Raw genomic sequence first — 6,000 nt, 5'->3', positions numbered from 1 at the left:
CTTCTCTTATTGTTTGCCACCTGGGACTCCAATTATGTTCATAACTTTGATATTATCCTATATATTTCTAACACTCTGCTCATGTTTTTCAATCTTTTCTTTTTTAATCTGTACTTCAGATTAGATAATATCACTAGATTTTTCTTCCAGTTAAACTACTCTTTCTTCTGCCATTTTAACCTGCGGTTAAGCCCACTCAGTGAATTTTACTTCAGATATTATGACTTCTTATTTGTTCATTTATTATACATTTGTTTTTCTTTATTTCTCTAAGTGTAGTTATGATGGGTGATTCAAAATTCTTTCTCCTAATTCAAACATCTGACTTCCTTAGGGCTGATTGCTAGTGAGTGTCTTTTTTTCCCTTGAGTATCAGTAATATTTTGCTATCATTTTGCTTTAGTAGTAATTTTTGAATGTACCCTGAGTATTGTAAATGATATACTGTAGTATACCTTTATAATTTTTTTCTCTAGAACACTGATTTTGTTTGTTTATTTTAGTTTGTTTGTTTAGTAATGTGGCTGAAGTGAAACTCCAAACTCTCCCTCATTGGCAGCACTGAAAATTCTGTTTAATTTTTTCAGCTTTATTTAGACTTTTTGGAATCTGTCCCCACATAAATATTTCATGGTTCCACCAGACAGCTGGGTGGTTTATACACAGAATTTGGGGCTTCCTCTTCAAGTTTTTAAAATTCTTGGACTTCTCTCATGGATTTTCACTACAATGGTCATCATGAATTCTGTCTTCTGGTTTTTTCAGCCACTTGGACTGCGAGCAGTTGTGTGTGGGAGCTAGCTGGTACTGGTTTGTGAATGTCTACTGTGCACATCTCTATTCAACTCCATGTTCATGGAATTATCCATGGTAGAAATATTTACACCATGGAAATTGGCAAATATATGAATTCGTGTTTTATTTATTTTCCTCAATATACAGTTGTTAAACATTTAACAGTTGCAACACTGATTTTAGTTTCTCTAGAATTTATTCACTGCTTTGGCCTGGGGCTGCCATCAGGCAAAAATTTCCAGAAAAAGAAAAACTCAGTATTGTTGCCTCCTTTCAAGTATTAATTCCCTTTTAATTTTTGCCTGTTTATGGGTTACTTTCCAGTGCATTCAATTGTTGTATTATATATTTGGTCCACTGTTTATTATTGTTATCTGCATCAGGGTTGGTTTGATAGAGGCTTCTTCACCATTGCCAGAAGTTGTCCTAATAAAGGAATGTGTATGTTTTTTTTGTTTGTTTGTTTGCAGTGAAGTAGGAAAATTGTGAAAATGCTATAAATTTTTCATAGAGATATAACTGTATGATTTAGAGAAGAGTTTTTTTTGTTGTTCAGAGAGTATCTTCGTCCAACTTATTTGTGTTAAAATATCTTTTCTTTAAAAAAATGGCATCCAGATGGTTTATTTGTTTGTTTAGTGTCTGCATTAGATGAAAAGTTATCAGTTGTAGTAAATTGAATAGTGTCCCCTGAAATTCATGTTCATCTAGAACCTCAGGATGTAACCTTATTTCAATGGTATGGTCTTTGCAAAAGGAATTAGTTAAAGATCTTGAGATGAATTCATTCTGGATTTAGGATGGGTCCTAAATCCAATTACTGGTGTCTTTATAAGAAAAAAGAGGGAGATTTGGGTACACGAAAATCAGAGGAGAAGACCATTTGAAGACAGAGGCAGAGATTTAGTGATAAGCCAAGGAATACTGGGAGCCACCAGAAGCTGGAACAGACAAGAAATCGTTCCCCAGAATTTTGGAGCGAGTGTGATCCTGCCAGCACCTTGATTTTAGACTTCTGGGCTTCAGAACTATGAGACAATACATTTCTGTTGTTTCAAGCTACTGAATTTATGGTAATTTGTTAGGGGTTACTTAGGAAACTAATACATTAACCTTATGCCAGTTCATATTTCTTTTTGCCAGTATACTAATGTATTCAATCCAATGGACATTAATGCAAACGAATCTACACATAAAAATGAGTACCTATGCAGGAAAAGTATTTATAACTATATGCCCACATGCACGCTTGCTTTGTGTGCAAGTTACATATTACTTTTGTAGACAAAGTTACTGTACCTGCAGTCAGCAATGTGAGTACTGACCTTGACTCTGCCACTGAGTCACTATGACCTTGTGTGAGCTATGTTTTCTATTTAGTCTAGTTTCTTTTTCTGTACAATGATATGTTTATTTTTATGAGCCAATGACCCTAAGCTTACAAATACCCATCTATCTTCTACTCAATGTATGGATACATGCTTTTGAAGATGTATAGGTGTGTAGCACATGTATTTCTTTTTTTTTTTGAGCCGGAGTTTTGCTCTTGTTTACCCAGGCTGGAGTGCAATGGCATGATCTCAGCTCACCGCAACCTCTGCTTCCTGGTTTCGGGCAATTCTCCTGCCTCAGCCTCCTGAGTAGCTGGGATTACAGGCACGCACCACAGTGCCCAGCTAATTTTTTGTATTTTTAGTACAGACGGGGTTTCACCATGTTGACCAAGATGGTCTCGATCTCTTGACCTCGTGATCCACCCACCTCGGCCTCCCAAAGTGCTTGGATTACAGGCCTAAGCCACTGTGCCCAGCCAGCACTTGTATTTCACTGGGTAGGAGTAGAGAGCATTGGAAAGTTGGGAGAAAAACCAACAGGATGGTAGTTTAAATAGAAATGGCACACTATGGCAACACTGTAAATGCCTATTATGTCCCAGTCACTGTATGTATATTGACACTAGTATACTTAAACACACTATATAACTCACTTTCAATTAGATGCCCTCTAAATTTTTCTGACTTACTGGACTAGAAATCACGATATGAGGAGTTTGATTAAGAAAACTTTTATACTGATCGTTATATGTGAGCAGATGCCGAATTCTTTGATAGAAAAAGTCTTTACTCATGTGCTTATATCTTATATCGGAATTGTCCCTGAATTACAAAAGATAGAATGTTGAATCAATGTGATTTGGAGTCCCATTTGGGAACTCACTTTTGGAGAACTTTTGAAATTTGGTAGTTTATGTTTTGTTTTCTGAGGGCCAACTTCTTCACCTGGAATTTTCCTGTCTTTAGATTCCTAGACTATTAGTTCTGGAAGGGTCCTTTAAGATCATCTAATTCCATTACCATTCATTTGGTCATTGAGGATATTGAGGGCCAGATTGAAGAACTCATTGAAAGCAACACAGCAATTTTCAGAGGCAGAACTCAAACTCAAGTTCCTTTAATTTATTTTTAGCCAGGATTTTTTTTTCCATCCTATGCTGCACTGTTACTGTGCTTTGCCTAGGTTGCTTTTTTTTTTCTTTTGACCCAATGGGAATATAATTATTTTATATTTTGAGTCAATACATCTCCTTCTCCCCACTTTACCCCTTGTGCAAACTCATGGATAGGCCCACACAATTATATACACCTATATTCCCTTCGGAATTTTTGAAAAGAAAGCATTGTGGTTCTGCTGCTTGTCTGTCTTGCCTACAGGGAAGCTAGAGCTGACAGTTTTGAATTGGGTCTGCACTTCTACTAGGTTGAAGGTGGGTGTGGAAGTGAGGTCAACAGGGGATCAGTGTGACCAAACTCTTTCTTCTTAGTGGAGTATGAATGACAACCCCTTTGATGTACATTTTTCTAGCTCATTATTGTCCCCAGAGATGGAATCTGAACAGACAGGATTGTCAAACCTTTATTTGGAGCCTGGGTTAGAAGGCACGCCCATAGGGATGTAAGGGAAATAGAGGGCAAAGGAGGACGCTCACTCTTCAGTCTTGGAGCAGCAAGTAAGCATCACATATCAGCTACCGTAACCCATACTTCCTTTATCCTCCTATTCGCTCTTAGCCTTTTGCTCTCTTTCTCTTCCCTTTGCTTCTTCTGCTCCTCCCTTTCTTTCTGGACTTCCCCCTATTTCTCTGTTGGATGCCTTAAGGAATAAAATACTACTTTAGTATTTCATAAAAACAACCACATCTATAGCCTTGCAGTGCTGTATTCAGAGCCCCAGCACAGCCGCGTGCTAAGCACCAGTGGTGAACCTAAAGCCAGCAAAGGGGGAGGGGAGAAGGGGAGGGGAGGAGGGGGAGGGAGAAACTGACAGAGACGGAGGGAGGCAGATTGAGAGAGAGAGGGAGGGAGGAAGGGAGGGAGAGGGGGAGGGAGGGAGGGAGGGGGAGAGAGAGAGGAGAGAGAGAGAGAGAGAGAGAGAGAGAGAGAGAGAGAGAGAGAGAGAGAGAGAGAGAGAGAGAGAGAGAGAGATTGAGGGGGAGAGGGAGAGCGTGAGCGCGCGCAAGCTAGGGAGCAAACCAGAGAGACAGACCGAGAGAGGGACCAGGAGAGAGACCCAGAGAAAGAGAAGAAGAAGCCAGAAGCCGAGCTCTGCAGGGCTCAACCTCCAACTTGTTTCAGTTCATTCATCCTTCTCTCCTCTTCGCTCAGACTATAGAGCTCGGTAAGAAACATTGATGTTGCTTCTTCCCCCTCCCCCAAGCTCAGGTCTCCTTTAGCGATAGCATCTCTCCCCCGTACTGAGAGTCTCCTTGGGTTGGCCGGGAGGCGAGGCATGCTCTGCAGCTGTGATGCTATCCTGGGTTCCCCAGTGGGGCTGGTGGAAGCCCACAGGCGGCATCTGAGCAGGGAGACACTGGGGTAAAACCCGATTTGAGGAAGGGGGGTTGCGATGTGGTATATGCGTGATTTGCTTCATTGTCAGTGAAATGTTTTGTTCCTCTTTGGAAGCAGGTCAGCATTGACCTTGCAAATTGCTTGGGGGGCCCCAGCAGCTGCTGCAGAAAGCCACGGAGTGGCCCCTAGCCAAAGCAGACAGCACTGTCATGACCCCCCAGACATCCCTAGACACCAGGGATGGAGTAATGGCTGGAGCTTTCTCCCTTCTTTAACTCTTTCTCTGCAGCTGCTTCTCACTGCTGGAAATAAGAAAGGAGGGTACCTTGCAGCCTCTTTCCCCATCTCCCCATTACCTCCCTAACATGCAAGTGAGTAGAAAGTTGTAAATAACTGCTTCCTTTAAAGCAGGTTGAGACCTCCCCACTTCCTTTAAAGGGCTTACGGTGGGGTTAGCCCTGACTTCCTCCACAAACTTGGGAGGCTTGCCTTGTTTCCCTGAGAGAAGCTCCATTGCTTGCCCACCCTCAATTCCAGGTAGTTAGGCTGACATCCTTGAGCAGAGATTCAGATACCCCACCCCATCCCACTCATAGGCATCATGTTAAGTCCAGCTGTGTCCTTGGAAGGGAGGAAACACCTGATGGTTTGTCTGGAACTGGCTTCCCAGTTTGGTGCTCCTCTGACTGTGGCTGCGGGTGGCATGGGCAAGAAGACTGGGGGAAGGGTGGCTGTTGGATTTATGAAAAGCAGGGTGATGAGGTAGGATTACTAGCATGAATAGTTTGGGTTACTAAGGGCCAGCAAGTTCTGGTTGTCTGGAGCTATGCAAAGACTGGTTGAAGCTCTTGTATTATAGCCCCTCTGAACTGGTAGGGGAAGGGATCTAATTGTTTGATGGGAGCTTTTTAAGTGAGTGATACTGCTGTGTCTGTGATAGTAATTATGACATCCTTAATACTAATTGCTAACATTATTGAGTGTGTAGTATATTTTGGATTCTGGGCTGAGGATTTAGTGTGTATTACTTCATTGAATTCTTGTAGCAGAATAGTGCATTGAATAACAGACACTATTATTACCTTTGGTTTACTGATGAAACTGACGCAGAGAGGTTAAGTAACTTATCCAAGACTACAGAGCAATTAAATATCCCAGGTGGAAATTAAAACACCAGCAATCTGGTTCCAGAATCCATGGTCTTAACCATTAAGCATTACTGCCTTCCTGGGGAGAGTTTTGCCCCTTTGTCTGCTAGGCAAGTGTAGACACAATAGGTGTAGTGTGGCTTGGCAAAATTTTTTGGGAAATAATGGCCTGGCCTTTGTGTAGAGTAATAGGCACTTAGGCTGGAGCC

At 41.5% G+C, this 6,000-nt stretch overlaps 1 protein-coding gene across 5 annotated transcripts in view; it reads left to right on the top strand.

Annotated features, from left to right (window-relative positions):
* Window positions 1-4,257: 4,257 nt before the first annotated feature.
* The window catches only part of GABRA3 (gamma-aminobutyric acid type A receptor subunit alpha3), a 244,968-nt gene continuing 243,225 nt past the window's right edge, over window positions 4,258-6,000 (top strand). For all 5 annotated transcript variants that reach the window (XM_017968720.4, XM_002763372.6, XM_078363419.1 and 2 more), the window contains exon 1: window positions 4,258-4,470. The gene's annotated coding sequence lies outside the window, so the exon portion shown is untranslated. The remainder of the gene's footprint in view (window positions 4,471-6,000) is intronic.

This window comes from Callithrix jacchus, chromosome X, assembly GCF_049354715.1.
Source record: "Callithrix jacchus isolate 240 chromosome X, calJac240_pri, whole genome shotgun sequence".
Taxonomy (NCBI): domain Eukaryota; kingdom Metazoa; phylum Chordata; class Mammalia; order Primates; family Cebidae; genus Callithrix; species Callithrix jacchus.
The sequence above is the reverse complement of the archived record's forward strand: the minus strand, read 5'-3'. Positions and strand labels throughout refer to the sequence as shown.